The sequence below is a fragment of the Oncorhynchus nerka genome, linkage group LG19 (assembly GCF_034236695.1).
Source record: "Oncorhynchus nerka isolate Pitt River linkage group LG19, Oner_Uvic_2.0, whole genome shotgun sequence".
NCBI lineage: Eukaryota > Metazoa > Chordata > Actinopteri > Salmoniformes > Salmonidae > Oncorhynchus > Oncorhynchus nerka.
In genome coordinates, this window is record NC_088414.1 from 29813927 (window position 1) to 29830705 (window position 16779).

The 16779-nt window shown below is 47.9% G+C and overlaps 1 pseudogene; it reads right to left on the reverse strand.

The window, feature by feature from the left end:
• The window catches only part of LOC115101359 (spectrin beta chain, non-erythrocytic 1-like), a 103303-nt pseudogene that overhangs the window by 12497 nt on the left and 74027 nt on the right, over positions 1 to 16779 (reverse strand).

Consider the following 16779-nt stretch of genomic DNA (forward strand, 5'->3'; position numbering starts at 1 on the left):
GAGTAGGATAAGGTTACGGCTAAAAGCAATGAGAATTGGTCGTCTAGAACGTCTGGAACAGAGAGTAAAAGGAGGTTTCTGGGGGCGATAAAATAGCTTCAGGGTATAATGTACAGACAAAAGGTATGGTAGGATGTGACTACAGTGGAGGTAAACCTAGGTATTGAATGATGATGAGAGAGATATTGTCTCTAGAATCATCATTGAAACCAGGAGATGTCATCGTATGTGTGGGTGGGGGAACTAATAGGTTGGATAAGGTATAGTAAGCAGGACTAGAGGCTCTACAGTGAAATAAGCCAATAAACACTAACCAGAACAGCAATGGACCAGGCATATTGACATTAAGGAGAGGCATGCTTAGTCGAGTGATCAAAAGGGTCCAGTGAGTAGTGAGGTTGGTTGGGGTCACGGCGATTCAGAAAGCTAGCCGGGCCATCGGTAGCAAGCTAGCATAGGATGGAGGTCTGTTTTTAGCCAACTCGTGTGTTTCCGTCGGTAGGATTAGTGGGGTTCCGTGTGGTAGAGGGGATCAATCCAATTCGCAAAAAAATAGATATAGTTATAGAGGCCCAAGAAAAAAGAAAAAAAATTGTCCGATAGGTCTATTCAGATAGCAGCCGATAAGACAGCTAACGATTAGCGGACCGCAGATGGGCGTTCAAGTAACGTCGCGACGGAGGAGCCAGCTGAATAACTCCCTCGGGCAGATAACATCGGTAGTCCAGTTTTGAAGGCCCGGTGGGGCTCCGCGTTGGCAGTAAAATGGGTCCGGATAGGTGATTGTAGCTCAGGAGTGACTGACGGAACTCTTCAGCTGGCTAGCTCCGGAATAATTGATGTTTGCTCCGGAATCGACGTAAGCCGATAGTCACACGGATAGCAGCTAGCTAGCTGCGAGATCCAGTTATAAATGTCCAGAGCTTGCGATTGAAATCCGGGGACATGGAGAGAAAAATAGGTCCGGTATGTTCCGGTCCGAGATGCGCCGTACAAAACTGGCGATAGATTTTCGAGCTAAAGGATAGCTGATGACCACAAACCGTGGTTAGCTGAATACTAACGATTAGCCAGTAAAGAAGCTAACTAGCTTCTGGCTAGCTTCTGGTTAGCTTCTATGGATGATTACAGATGAGGTAAATAATATATATATATTTTTTTACATATATATAAATTGGTGATGCGGGTTGCAGGAGAGTGTTTTGAAGATGAGTTTATGGAAAGGAAAAAATATATATAAAAAAGGTATGCGAAGAAAGTTGTAAATATATATATATATACGGGACACGACAAGACGAGGACAAAGGACGTCTGACTACTATGCCATCTTGGTGACAAAAGGATGACTTGACTAAATACTAGTGTGTGTGAATTGACGGGAGTGTGTACTGTACTGTATGTGGTGTAACGGTGACATGCCCAGGCCCATACCTCATCAGCTGCATAGTGGTTGTTGTTGATGAGAGAGTGTCCCATCTCATTGCAGGCTGTGAAGCTGTCTGCCCGGGTCTCGATCTCAGACTTGATGTCCTGATGGTTGGCTATGACCAGCCCTGCAGAGGACACGTCCCTGAGAGAGAGAGAGAGGATTGGAGGGTGGGGCGGGGCGGGGAGCGGAATACATTGGTGAAAGGGATTTTAAATTGGGGCCCTAACCATTGACCTTAATAAAACTAACATTGGAGAACAACAATGACACACAACAGAAAGATGATCAGGTCTGACCTGGGGCTGTCGTGGGCGTCGATCTGCAGGTTGACCCCGTCCATCCACAGCATGAGGTCACGCACCATGTTGAAGAAGCGGAACTTCTCCACGGTGTCCAGCAGGAGGTGTCGGCGAGCCTGGCCGGCCCCCAGCAGATCCTCCCAGGCCTCAGTGACAGAGTGCTCACTCCGGTGGATCTCCTCAGCCTTCTCCCCAGCGTAGGCCTTCTGCAGCCGTGCTGCGTCGTCCTGCACCTGGTTCACCTGGGGATGGAGAGGGACAGGGCAGACGGGAGCTTAAAAACCATTAACCTTTTGCTCTGACAAATTGCTAATATCACATAGTGTCTGCATTAAATCTAATATTTTAGTGTGTTCAGAGTGTGTGTAATGACTGGTGTTCCTGTAGGTATCCCTGTACTCCCGTTGTATGGTGCCAAATGAATTCAATGCAACTTCTTTATTGTCCCTGAAGGGAAATTCATGGTGCAGTCAACAGTTAAAAGCAGCAGGCTACCTGTCCACTGAGGGCCTGGATGTCGTGCTCATAGGCATTGTGCTGTCGGTGGAGGTGCTGGACGGTGTTGAGGTCACGGCCCAGGTCAGAGGGCAGCGCCTCCTTCTTCTCCCGGACCCTCCCCATGGCCTCACGGGCGTCCTGGTGGAAGCGGTGCAGCTCGTAGGAGGCGGCCAGCATCTGGGTGCGCGTGTCGATCAGCTCCAGCAGGTCGGCCCACGCCTCGTTCAGCCCGTCCTTCCACTCTGCCACGCTGGCGTTCTCAGGGTGACCCGACTTGTCCAGCGATGAGGTCATCGGCCTGACCTGACTTGTCCAGTTAACGTCCAGCGCATCCACGCGAACATCCTGGCCAATGGTGCTGGTGTCCATCTAAGGAGAGAGGGATTACATATGGTTGCAAACTCCAGCAGCATCTAAAGAGAGAGGGATTACATATGGTTGAACATCATAACTTGTCCCTAAGGAGAGAGGGCAGCATCTAAAAAGAGAGAGGGATTACATATGGTTGAACATCATACTGACTTGTCCAGCAGCATCTAAGGAGAGAGGGACTACATATGGTTGAACATCATACTGACTTGTCCAGCAGCATCTAAAGAGAGAGAGGGATTACATATGGTTGAACATCATACTGACTTGTCCAGCAGCATCTAAGGAGAGAGGGATTACATATGGTTGAACATCATACTGACTTGTCCAGCAGCATCTACTGACTTGTCCAAAGAGAGGGGATTACATATGGTTGAACATCATATCTAAGGAGAGAGGGATTACATTGGTTGTGACCAGCAGCATCTAAGGAGAGAGGGACATATGGTTACATATGGTTGAACATCATACTGACTTGTCCAGCAGCATCTAAAGAGAGAGGGACTACATATGGTTGAACATCATACTGACTTGTCCAGCAGCATCTAAAGAGAGAGGGACTACATATGGTTGAACATCATACTGACTTGTCCAGCAGCATCTAAAGAGAGAGAGGGATTACATATGGTTGAACATCATACTGACTTGTCCAGGATTACATATGGTTGAACATCATACTGACTTGTCCAGCAGCATCTAAGGAGAGAGGGATTACATATGGTTGAACATCATACTGACTTGTCCAGCAGCATCTAAGGAGAGAGGGATTACATATGGTTGAACATCATACTGACTTGTCCAGCAGCATCTAAGGAGAGAGGGACTACATATGGTTGAACATCATACTGACTTGTCCAGCAGCATCTAAGGAGAGAGGGGGATTACATATGGTTGCACATCATACTGACTTGTCCAGCAGCATCTAAGGAGAGAGGGATTACATATGGATGAACATCATACTGACAAAGAACAAAGTGTTGTTGGTGAGAAATCAGTGCCTGTGTGTGTTGTGTTCCTAAGTGTATGTTGTGTTCCTAAGTGTGTGTTTGTTTGTGGATTACTAAGTAATTGAAGGTCAGTAATTGATGCTCTACAGATGGTCATACTAACAAACTATCTGTTGATAAGCAACTGCTTGCTACGGTTACAGTTAGGTTTAGAATAAGGGTTAAGGTTAGTGCTGGGGTTAGGATAAAGGTTAAGTTCAGGGTTAGGGCTAGTAGATAGTTGAAATGTCACTGATAGTCTGCAGAGTAACTACAGTAGAAAAGTGTTACTCACTGTGACATGTTCGTAGTCCTGTCCCAGCTCATGGGATCCAGCCACCACCTCCCTCTCAGCGATCCACTGCTCTAGGTCGTCCACCTCTCTCTTCAGCTGGGTCAGCCTCAGCCTCTCCTGGAGACGCCCACGACGCTCCTCAGCCAGGTCCTTCAGCCCTGCGTACAGCTTGTCCACCTGGGCTTGCCGTAGGTTGATACGCTCGCTAATAGTAGTGGCGAATAAGAGAGAGAGAGTCAGGCCAGTTGTAATGAGAGAGTCAGGCCAGTTGTAGTGAGAGAGTCAGGCCAGTTGTAGTGAGAGAGTCAGGCCAGTTGTAGTGAGAGAGTCAGGCCAGTTGTAGTGAGAGAGTCAGGCCAGTTGTAGTGAGAGAGTCAGGCCAGTTGTAGTGAGAGAGTCAGGCCAGTTGTAATGAGAGAGTCAGGCCAGTTGTAGTGAGAGAGTCAGGCCAGTTGTAATGAGAGAGTCAGGCCAGTTGTAGTGAGAGAGTCAGGCCAGTTGTAGTGAGAGAGTCAGGCCAGTCGTAGTGAGAGAGTCAGGCCAGTTGTAGTGAGAGAGTCAGGCCAGTTGTAGTGAGAGAGTCAGGCCAGTTGTAATGAGAGAGTCAGGCCAGTTGTAATGAGAGAGTCAGGCCAGTTGTAATGAGAGAGTCAGGCCAGTTGTCATGAGAGAGTCAGGCCAGTTGTCATGAGAGAGTCAGGCCAGTTGTCATGAGAGGAACATTGTGACTGTAGTTAAATCATATTGTAAACTTTTAGCTTTACGTATTGAGCTATTAAAGCATTTTTTAAAAAATGGTCACATACACCGTATATGTGCAGTGAAATGTGTTGTTTTACAAGGTCAGCCATAGGAGCAAATTGGGATTACGTGTCTTGCTCAAGGGCACAGACAGATTTTTCACCGTGTCGGCTCAGGTATTTGTACTAGCAACCTTTCGGTTACTGGCCCAACGCTTACTTGGTTACTGGCCCAACGCTTACTTGGTTACTGGCCAAACGCTTACTTGGTTACTGGCCCAACGCTTACTTGGTTACTGGCCCAACGCTTACTTGGTTACTGGCCCAACGCTTACTTGGTTACTGGCCCAACGCTACTTGGTTACTGGCCCAACGCTTGCTTGGCTATTGGCCCAACGCTTACTTGGTTACTGGCCCAACGCTTACTTGGTTACTGGCCCAACGCTTACTTGGTTACTGGCCCAACGCTTACTTGGTTACTGGCCCAACGCTTACTTGGTTACTGGCCCAACGCTTACTTGGTTACTGGCCCAACGCTTGCTTGGCTATTGGCCCAACGCTTACTTGGTTACTGGCCCAACGCTTACTTGGTTACTGGCCCAACGCTTACTTGGTTACTGGCCCAACGCTTACTTGGTTACTGGCCCAACGCTTACTTGGTTACTGGCCCAACGCTTACTTGGTTACTGGCCAAACGCTTACTTGGTTACTGGCCCAACGCTTACTTGGTTACTGGCCCAACGCTTACTTGGTTACTGGCCCAACGCTTACTTGGTTACTGGCCCAACGCTTACTTGGTTACTGGCCCAACGCTTACTTGGTTACTGGCCCAACGCTTACTTGGTTACTGGCCAAACGCTTACTTGGCTATTGGCCCAACGCTTACTTGGTTACTGGCCCAACGCTTACTTGGTTACTGGCCCAACGCTTACTTGGTTACTGGCCCAACGCTTACTTGGTTACTGGCCCAACGCTTGCTTGGCTATTGGCCCAACCCCACATTATTAACCTGTTGTGTTCTCTCACCTCTCTGGGTGTTCGCTGGTCATCATGGTGCGGCTGCTGTTGGCCAGCTGGTGGATGGGCTGGGCGTAGTCCTCCAGGGCCTGTTCTAGTGTCTGGTGCTTCTTCACCATCACCAGAGCACTCTGCTCATCCTGGGTCACACACATCACAGATATGGAGTCAGCATCATTAAGCAAAGGATAAACAAAGCAATCGAGTGTGCAGAATGGACATCATTATCATCATCATTAACACAGAAAGCTTTTTAACTACAGCCCGTCTTTGCTACAGCCCGTCTCTCCACTCACCTTGGCCTTGTCCTCTGACATCATGTGTAGCTCCTGCTCTCCCATCCAGGCCTCGGCCTCGGCAGCGTCAGTGTAGAACTGCTGGGCGCGGTTAGCTTCCACTAGCCGGGCGTGGCGCTCATCTGTCTCAGCGATGAGCTGGGCCCAGGACTCCCGGAGCTCCACCAGACGTTGCTCCAGAGCAGACTGCCACTCCCCGTCCACCTCCTCCTTCCCTGGGGACATCCCCCTGCGGTGGGTCTGGATGTCATCAATACGGGGCTGGTGGCCCTGGATCTCCTTCTGCAAAGTCTGGGAGACAAAACAAAGGTTTAGCCAAATGCAACTTCTCTTCTCCAATGTGAATTATTTCCTCCCACTGTCCTTTCACTCTGATAGAAGTCCAGACTTCCTCCCTCATCTTTGCACCTGGTTCTTCTTGATGAGCAGCTGTACACTGGGCAGGTCCTTGCCATGGTCTGTGGAGGTGGCGAGGGGCATCCTCTCCTTCACCCACAGCTAAGTGACGGAAGAAAGTAAACAAGAATTACAAACAGGAGAAAACTGTGCATACACATGATGATTCAGTATTAAAATCTCTGAATTTAGAGTCAGGTGGTCCCACTCACAATCTCATCCTCCAGGTCTCTGTTGAACTGGTGGGCCTCCTTGGATGCCAGCAGTTGCTGCCTCCTCTGGTTGAGGGGGTCCTGGAGCTGGGAGAAGCTGTCAGTGACTCTCCTCTGCTGGCCGTCCACCTCCACCACTGCCACACCAGCATCGTCCTGGGACAGCGCCAGCGCCTGGGACTGCAGCGACTGCACCTCTTTCTCACGCACCTCCATCTGGTGCTCCAGCATCTACACAGAGACACGGGAGAAGGAGAGCATGTTTGTTATTACCTCTTTTATATTGAAGTGACACTTATCCATTCAAATGGTCACAAAGGAGTATGACAACTGAGGACTTGAAGTGGTAAAGATGATGCTTGGACTGGACAGTGTAATGTCACCCACCTGGTGCTTCTTGAGCAGGATGTTGACGGATGTCAGATCCTTTCCGAAGTCGTCACTCTGCAGCTGTCCTGACAGGTTCTTCAGCCAAATGTCCAGGGCAGAGCAGCTCTGGGTGAAAAGCTCTGCCCTGTTGGCATCGAAGAGGCACTGTGCCTTGGCGCGCGTAGTGCTCTCTAGCTCCTCCCACTGGCTCTGCAGGCCTTCAAGAGTCTGTTGGACAACAGGCTGCAGCTCCGGCTTCTCTGTCACCAGCACTTGGCCCTCCTAACGGGGGAGAGGGGAGAGAGAGTCAGACAGTAAAATACTGGCACACACACCTTTTCTGATTTATTTTTCAGAATATTGAATATTGAATATTTAATCCTTCATAGTCATACTGTACCTTGTCGATCTTGTCCAGCCAGTCCTTGTTGGAGGCCAGCTCAGCCATGAAGGCCTGGTGTTTCTGCCACTTGCTGTGGAGGTTCCTGGCCTCGTCATATGACATGTCCTGAGCTGTCAGCATCTTCTCATTGATCCACAGAGTCAACTGCAGAGGAAAAGGAGAATGATATTACTCAATGAACTGTACCTCAGGTTAATTACCTTGACTACTGATTTGTCAGATTTCTGAATACGGGACAAAGAGCGTCTCAATTAAATGTATCACACCACCATTATTATAGTAAGAGTTAGTTGATGGTTTGTACCTCCTGTCCGTCCTGCAGGAAGTGCTGAAGTTCACGGTTGTCCTTCAGTTTAGAGAGGAGTTCATTTGCAGCTTCCCTATTCTTCTGATGTCTCTCCTGGATGGAGTCGGCCTTCTCCTGGATCTTGTCAGAGTTGGCGTTGAGGTCGTTGACCAGACGGCGTCCAGCCTCCACCACGCCCGTGATCTTCTCCTCGCTGGCCTCCATGGTGGTCAGGAAGTCCTCGTGCTTTTTGATGGCCTCCTCTGCTCCCTGCAGGCTGGAGGGCATCTCAGTGTGGGACAGCACATACTCCTACAGAGGGAGAGAGAACTATTAGTAATTTCATCAAGATAAACAGTATATTTGTATGTTTCTTCTCCTTCCCTGGTCCTCACCTGGCTGTTGAGGAAGCCCTCAGCCTGCTTGACGTCTCTCAAGAAGGTCTGGAAGTCGAAAGCTTGGGCCAGCAGGCTGTGGCGGTTCTCCCACATGCGGCGCAGATCTTGCCAGCCGGTGTCCAGCGCCTGCAGCCTCTGGGCCAGGAACATATACTGGGCGTCCGTCTGGCCCTGAGTCACCTCATCACCCACCGCCCGCATCTTCTCATAGTCCTCCTTGTAGTTGTCCCATTCGTTCTTGATGCTCTCGTGCTGGGAGAGCAGGCGCTCAGCCTCTGGCAGCGAGGTGGGGATGTCCTCGGACGCCACGGCAGTCTGCGTGCGGGACAGCCAGGACTGGAAGTCATCCAAGTCTCGGAGGAATCCCTGCAGCTTACTGGCTTCGCCTAGAGACTCCTCACGACGCTTCATGGTGGCGTTGAGCTCCTCCCACACCTCCTGGATCCCCCCCAGGTGGGCATGGATCTCCTCGGCCTGGTCCGGGTGCTCCTCAGCCAGCTTCTCTGCCTCATTTCTCAGGTCGTCCAACTTACCCTGAAAAGATATGGAAAATATACCTGGTTGTCATCAACATGTGACATAAAATTATTCAAAGTATTGATGATGTCTTTAACAGTTAATACTGATCATCTCTTTAAAATGATCTGATGCTGTGGTTTCATTAGGTTTACCCTAAGTCTTTGTCCACCTCCATAACCGTTGACCCTGCCGTACCTGAATGGCCTCCAGGTCTCTCTCCATGCCGGTGAGTTTGCGCTGCAGGGCCATGACACCAGCCAGGTCGTTGCCCAGGCTCTCGGTGGACTCGATCACCTTGGTCTTCTCTCTCATCCAGCTCTGGATCTCGTTACACTCCAGGTGGTAGTTCTGGATGTTGAGGGCCGACTCCAGGGCATGTTTCCTCTGGTCCGCCAGACGCTGGAACTCCTTCCACCTGGGGACCAGAGCAAGGGGAAGTCTCAATACCTGTTCCCAGTGCTAACTTTATACAGAGTATTGGCTGTGTATCAGATGGTATGTGTGTTTTTCATGTCCGAGACATGTCGAGTACTACTAACCTATTGTTAAGCTGGTCTTGTGTCTGGTGGATCTGCTCTTTGCTGCGGTTGTCTGATCCCAGGAGCTGCTGGGCCACCTGGTTGACATCAGAGATACGAGTCCCCAGGTTGTTCATCTCAGGCTCCAGGGTCTCAAACCTGCAGACACACAGATACATCAGACAGTCTCATTTTGCATCACTCATATTTCCATTGCTTTGTCTCTACAAGGGAGACTAAAGGTGAAATATTGTCATACTCAAATGTTGTTTTGATGTTAAAAAGAAGAGACATATTCAGTTTGATATCCGCTTCATTTACCGGAGCACAGTGAGTATGCAGATCGATATCGCTCAAGGAAAGGCCATTTAAATCATTGTCTAAGGATCATGTCTTTCTTCTTATAACATCATTCTAACACTCCTCCCTTATTCCTCCCTTCCCCAGCTCACCTCTGCTGCACCACCTCCAGGTCTTCCAGTTTGGTGGGGATCATTATGCCGTCCAGCCACTGTTCCTTCTCCCCCACCCACAGCTGGCAGGCGCCCGCCTCGCTGTACATGCGGTAGAGGGCCAGCGCCCCCTCCAGGGCCTGACGCCGCGATGCAGACAGAGACACCAGCTCCTCATAGCGCTGCTCAATAGCAGGCAGACGCCCCTCCACCTACACAGACAGCAACAATCAGTCTGGTAAGAGAAGCATCTTCTAGCTGTGTCAATAACAACCAGTCAGCCAGAAGACGCTCCGTTGACCAGAGTCAATAACAACCAGAAGACGCTCCTCTGACCAGAGTTAATAACAAGTCAAGACATACAGAATGGGAACGATAAATAAAATATGTCTCACTTAAGCGGAGACATTGAGAGTCTGTATGTAATACGTATGGGCCAGTGTCTGTATATATCAAAAAGAGAGAGAAACATCGGGAGAGTGTGCAGTAGTGTAGAAAGTGGGAGTTGGTTTGGTATACTGTTCCAGGGGTAACTGACCTGAGGGGCGTTTGCATGGACCGGGGGCAGGCCGAGGGCCTGCTCATGCAGGGAGTCGATGAGGGTGCGGTGGCTCTGGATCTCCTCCTCCACCTCCCTCTGCTTGCGGGCTAGGGTCTGGGTGGAGAACTCGTCGTGGCCCACCTCCTGGCTGGACACCTGGCGCAGCGTCTCCAAGATCCAGGCCTCCATGTCATTGGCGTCAGTCTGGAACTGGTGCAGGGCCACCGCCTCCTTCAGCTGCACTTCCCTCAGCTGGGATGTCTGGGGACGCAGGGAGAGAGAAGGAATCAGAATACAAACAGAGGAAATACATCAACTTCTGAAATACTAATACTCTATATATTAATTGTTTGTGGACTGACTACTCTCTAGACTTGTCCATCTCCTTTTCCTTTCCCCTGGCCACTGACCTCCTCCAGGTGTGCCCACTGAGCACGTACGTCCCTGATCCTCTCAGTGCACTCTGGGGCTCCAAAGTGTCCCTCCTCCACCAGAGTTTGTCCGGCGGCAATGCTGTGGCCGAGAGGACCGTAGCGGGCTGCCATCTCATCCCTGAAGGCCTCGTGCTTACTGAGGAGGTGCAGGGCGGAGGTGAGGTCGCGACCACAGTCTCCTCCTGACAGGATCTGCTCCTGCTCTCTGATCCAGGCCGCCTCTTCTCCCATCTCCCACAGGAACTGCCAGAGGCGCCGTGAGGCCTCCAGGCGCTCCCTCCGCTCCCCAGCCAGCTGGCCCAGCTCCTCATAGGCCCGGCCCAGCAGAGACACCTTCTCTCCCACCAGCGCCGGGTCACACGGCTTGTAGACTGAGAGAGAAAGATGGAGAAAAATAGCTAGTTATTTAGTTAGCAGTGGAGGGGCAACCAAACAAATGTTGCATAGTAGTCAAATGTTATCTTTTTCATAATTACTCAAACAGTAACAATGTGTTTATAACACTTGTGTAGTCTCACCCTGTTGGTCGGAGGTGAAGCGCTGAGCAGCTCTCTGGACCCCGCGGACCCTCTCTGCCTGGGCTGAGATGTCTGCCTCCACCAGGTTGTGAGTCTGCAGCAGGTCCTCCACATCATGCAGATGTTTCCCACTGTCCTGGGACTGCAGACGACCCTGGGAGAGCACATGGCAGGAAGACATGTTAGAAACACAGTCATTCACCACGTCTGGACTCTGTAGGCCTATAGTATAATTATCTCTGTTATCTCAGTACAGAACCTTTATATTATCATATACATGCATGTAGCTCTGTCCTTGAGCTGTTCTTGTCTATCAATGTTCTGTGTGGACCCCAGGAAGAGTAGCTACTGCATTAGAAGCAGCTAATGGGAATCCTAATCAAATACTAAATTCTCTACCTAGTGAAGACATGCTCCTAATGAGATGGTAATGAGGAGAGAGAATTGGTAAGACATTATGGTTCCAGCAGTCACTGAGAGTTTTAGATTAAGCAAAGCTGTCAATATCGTAAATGAGGGGCAAGCTTTCCCGGTGACTGATAAGCAAGACTTTATCTTGACAAAATAGAGTGCTCATTTGGTATTGATGAGGCAAGGCTCCCTGAATCACAACATAATCACAATAACATCAATCTGTTAAAGGGCAATTCTACCACTTTTCAACTTCATTTCTCTAGCACAATACCAGTGTCTACATATGTGAAAACGGCACATTTCTAAAATTTAAAATAAATAAATATAAAGTTAAAAAGCTCTATCAAAAATGAACCCTTTCCACTCACAGTCCCTGTAATCCCGTATAAAGGTTGAAAATGGCACATTTTGTCATTGATACAGTCAGTGCCTAAATTGGATCCGAGTGGCTGTACATGATGTCAGAGCTCAGGTTCTCTGCTTCACAACGCTGTATGGCTTTTGACTGACAGTCATTATAAACTTGAGCACCGCGTGCGACAGGAAGATGTCCCCATCCCTTCTGCTACTTTTGCACATTTGTTGTCTGAGTGAGGGAAATGCTGTGAATCGAAAGGACTTGATGTGTTCTGAAAGACGAGACATTGAGAATTATAATGAATACCGCTTTGACGTCGTACAAGCAAACCACACAGCCATGAGTCCAAATGTGCACTTCACATTTCCATATTAGAAAACTTACATTTAAAAAATGTACAGTATCAACGTTTATGATCGCTATGTTAGATCCACAGTTAGAAGGCTGACCTGAGTTATACCCTGGGTTGTCCTGAAAAGAATGAGCCCGTTAGTCGAATTGTGAAGAAAATTATTAGCAACAGAACATTCACTTGGATGCACTTGACTCCATTCTATGCACACCAATATTACGATCTGATTGTCTGCAGTGCCTTTTGAAAGCCTAACACTAAGATTTGTAAAACTTAGCTAGCCACGTTGGTACTAGAATAATCTTCCAAAATGATGCATCCAGAGTATTTTCAGATTTCGTTATTGACAAATGAAAAGTACAGTAAATGAAATGCACATAAAATCAAGAGTGTAATGTTTGGATTCAGTCTTGTGTCAGGTGAACTGTTGTTCTGATAATTTCCCCATAAATCTCCAAAGTGTTCTTTCAATTGCTACCATGGTCATGCATATGCTTTTTGTAGTTCTGTTAGAAGCATATCCATTTGGCCCTATCCATATAGGCCAATTTCCACAAGTGTAAGGGATTAAAACATTTTAAAAACAGTTATTTTCAAACACTGAGATTCACGTGGCCATGGCTTGCTGTATAAAACAGTCAGACAGGCATTGAGTTACTGTTCTATTGAACGTTAGAATGGGCAAAACAAATGGCCTAAGTGACTTTGAGCGTGGTATGATCGTCGGTGCCAGGCGTGCCAGTTCCAGTATCTCAGAAACGTCCGGCTTCCTGGGCTTTTCATGCAAGACAGTGTCTGGGGTTTACAGAGAATGGTGTGACAAACAAAACACATCCAGTCAGCAGCAGTCCTGTGGGTGAAGACAACTCGTTGATGAGAGGTTAAAGGAGAATGGCCAAAATCGTGCAAGCTAACAGGAGGCCACAAACAGGCACATTACACCACAGTACAACAGTGGTGTGCAGAACGCCATCTCGGAACGCACAACTCGTCGGTCCTTGTCACAGATGGGCTATTACAGCAGACATCCACACCAAGTTCCACTCCTATCAGCTAAAAACAAGAAGACGTGGCTCCAGTGGGCACAAGATCACCAACACTGGACAATTGAGCAGTGGAAAAACATTGCCTGATCCGACGAATCCGGTTCCTGTTTCATCATCCTAATGGCAGAGTCAGGATTTGGAGTAAGCAGCAGGAGTCCATGGCCCCATCCTACAGGCTGGTGGGAATGGTGTAATGGTGTGGGGGAAGTTTCCCTCGAACACATTAGGTCCCTTGATACCAATTGCGCAATGTTTCCATGCCACAAATAATTCAGTCTGTTCTGGAGGCAAAGGGGGGGTCTGACCCGGTACTAGATGAGTGTACCTAATAAACAACTTTGAATTTCACCCTCATTTCTAAATCAAACGGTTTTGACCAGTTTGTGAGTGATCATCTCCTCTCGATTCGGCCATGCTGTGTGCCTTGCAAAAGTGATTGCTGTCCTCGTTATGAAATTATCAACTTTACCCTGTATATCAAAAAATTACGATATACACATTGATTATTTAAAGAAAAACTACCAAAACTACTGCTGATGGTGATCCTGAACAATCTAAATAAAATGAATTGTAAGCAGGTATAGCCAGATGAGAGTTGTCTCCAATAGCTTACTTTTATTCCGGTAAAAACCACGTGCAACAGTGCAGGGATAACAATAACGTATTAAATTACATAGTAGGCTTTATTAGTTGAGTGACAACCTATCACCCAAGACATCTCTGAAGGTGCTGCGCAGATGTGCAAGTTCAGGAACAGGCCGTATACCTCACATTGGTCAATGCACTAAGCTGGGCATAGTGTGCAGTTCGACAAGGCCTGGGGTTATTCGGCATGCAAAATTACTCAGATCAATGACTGTCAACACAGTTACATGCAGTTGGACACTGAAAGAGAGGACACATCAGCTGTCACAAAAGATGAGGTCTTTTCGGAAGGTAGAAATAATGTACTAGGAGCAAGACATTTTTGGGAACCCGCAATTCGTAACATTTGAATTGATTTTCTGACTGATGAATGCTACATTTGGATCGGGTTGGGGTCCGCAGACAGATGCATTTGTATCTTAAACATTTTAATCAGCGACAGATGTGTATCGGTGAATTGTTACATCCCTAATTTTCACCTAAATTTATATAGACACTGGTATGGTGCTGGAGATAATGAATACAGCAGGGTTGAAAAGTGGCGGATTTGCCCTTTAAGGTAGTCAGGGGAAAGGAATCAGCTGAGGCTAAGAATACACTCAGACAGACTTAATTCACCCAGTCAACCTCTGTAAACCCATTACACCCAGGAGTAGCAACCATTTTGAAAGGAGTACTCGCATGCAGGGTTGATAGTGTGAAATGTACAGGATTACAGAAGGTTGTCAATGACCAAGAGTACATATTCTACACTGGGAGAATATACAGTGGGGCAAAAAAGTATTTAGTCAGCCACCAATTGTGCAAGTTCTCCCACTTAAAAAGATGAGAGAGGCCTGTAATTTTCATCATAGGTACACTTCAACTATGACAGACAAAATGGGGAAAAAATCCAAAAAATCACATTGCAGGATTTTTAATGAATTTATTTGCAAATTATGGTGGAAAATAAGTATTTGGTCAATAACAAAAGTTTCTCAGTACTTTGTTATATACCCTTTGTTGGCAATGACAGAGGTCAAACATTTTCTGTAAGTCTTCAAGGTTTTCACACACTGTTGCTGGTATGTCGCTCTGGATAAGAGCGTCTGCTAAATGACTTAAATGTAATGTAAATGTAAATTTTGGCCCATTCCTCCATGTAGATCTCCTCTAGAGCAGTAATGTTTTGGGGCTGTTGCTGGGCAACACAGACTTTCAACTCCCACCAAAGATTTTCTATGGGGTTGAGATCTGGAGACTGGCTAGGCTACTCCAGGACCTTGAAATGCTTCTTACGAAGCCACTCCTTCGTTGCCCGGGCGGTGTGTTTGGGATCATTGTCATGCTGAAAGACCCAGCCACGTTTCATCTTCAATGCCCTTGCTGATGGAAGGAGGTTTTCACTCAAAATCTCACGATACATGGACCCATTCATTCTTTCCTTTACACCAGTGGTCACCAAACTACGGCCCGCGGGCCGGATACGGCCCGTCAGCACATTTGGCCCGGCCCTCTGAACAATACCAGAGACGCTATCGAATTTTTTTCCTATTTGGCCTCCAGAAAAAAAATCCTAGGCCCGGCCCTGTCAAAGAGAGAACGGAATAATGGCGAAAAGGTTAGGTAAGAGAAAAATTGATTCAGAATGCGTTCGGGCCAGCTTTCGGGTTGCTAAACTGATAGCAAGAAGCGGTAAGACTTTCACTGACGGAGAGTTTGTTAAGAAATGTATGGATGCTGTCGCGGAGGAGGTGTGTCCCGAGAAGAAAGATGCATTTAATGCCGTAAGTCTGTCGGCGAGTACAATCACCAGATGCGTTGAAGAAATCGGGAGTAATGTATATGCCCAGCTGCAGCAGAAGACGAAAGAATTTGACTTTTTTTCATTAGCACTGGATGAGAGCACGGACGTGCAAGACACAGCGCAACTGCTCATTTTTATTCGTTGAGTTAGCGCAAACTTTGAGATATGCGAGGAGCTGGCAGCCCTCCAAAGTCTCAAAGGGACTACAACGGGAGAGGATATTTTTGACAAAGTGTGCCAAACCATGGAGAAGTTGGACCTGGACTGGTCAAAGCTAGCTAGCATCACGACTGACGGGGCTCCTAGCATGGTGGGCGAAACTCGCGGTCTAATAGGACGATGAACCGGGAGTTGGAAAAAGGGGTCTCACCGCCCGCTACGAGTCCACTGCCTAATTCACCAGCAAGCACTGTGCTGCAAAGTGTTGAAGTGGGATTCTGTAATGAAGGTTGTGGTGTCGTGCATAAACTTCATCAGAGCAAAGGGACTTAAACACAGGCAGTTCCAAGAATTCCTGTCTGAACTGGAGTCTACGCACGGAGATGTGCTGTACTACACAGAGGTCCGATGGCTGAGCCGGGCAGAGTTTTGAGGCGTTTTTACGAGCTGCTACCCGAAATTAACGCATTTCTTCATTTAAAAGACAAAACGGTCCCAGAGCTGATCGACCCAGAATGGAAATGGCACTCGCATTTTTAACAGACGTGACAGAAATACTTAACAGCCTTAACTTGCAGCTACAAGGCGAGGGGAAACTCATTTGCGACATGTATTCACACATAAAAGCATTTGAGGTGAAATTAGCGCTGCTTTTGGAACAAGTGAAAAGCGCAACTTCGTCCATCTTCCTGCTACCCAAAACCTGTCGACAGAGAACCCAGCGGTCCCGTTCCCAGCTGAAAAGTGCATGGAAGCACTGGAAATGCTGAAGGCGGAGTTCGGTGTGCGATTCAGTGAACTACATGTTCATGCAAAAGAAATCCGTCTTTTTCAGAACCCCTTTGTTGCCGACATTGATGAAGCCCAGCCTTCATATCAGTTTGAGTTGGCTGAGTTACAGAACTGTGATGTTCTGAAAGACGCATTCAAGCCCAACAGTCTCATTGACTTCTATGCCGCCCTCCCAAACGACACATATCCAAACATCAAAAAACACGCAATGAAAATGTCCACAGTTTTTGGCAGCACGTATATCTGCGAGAA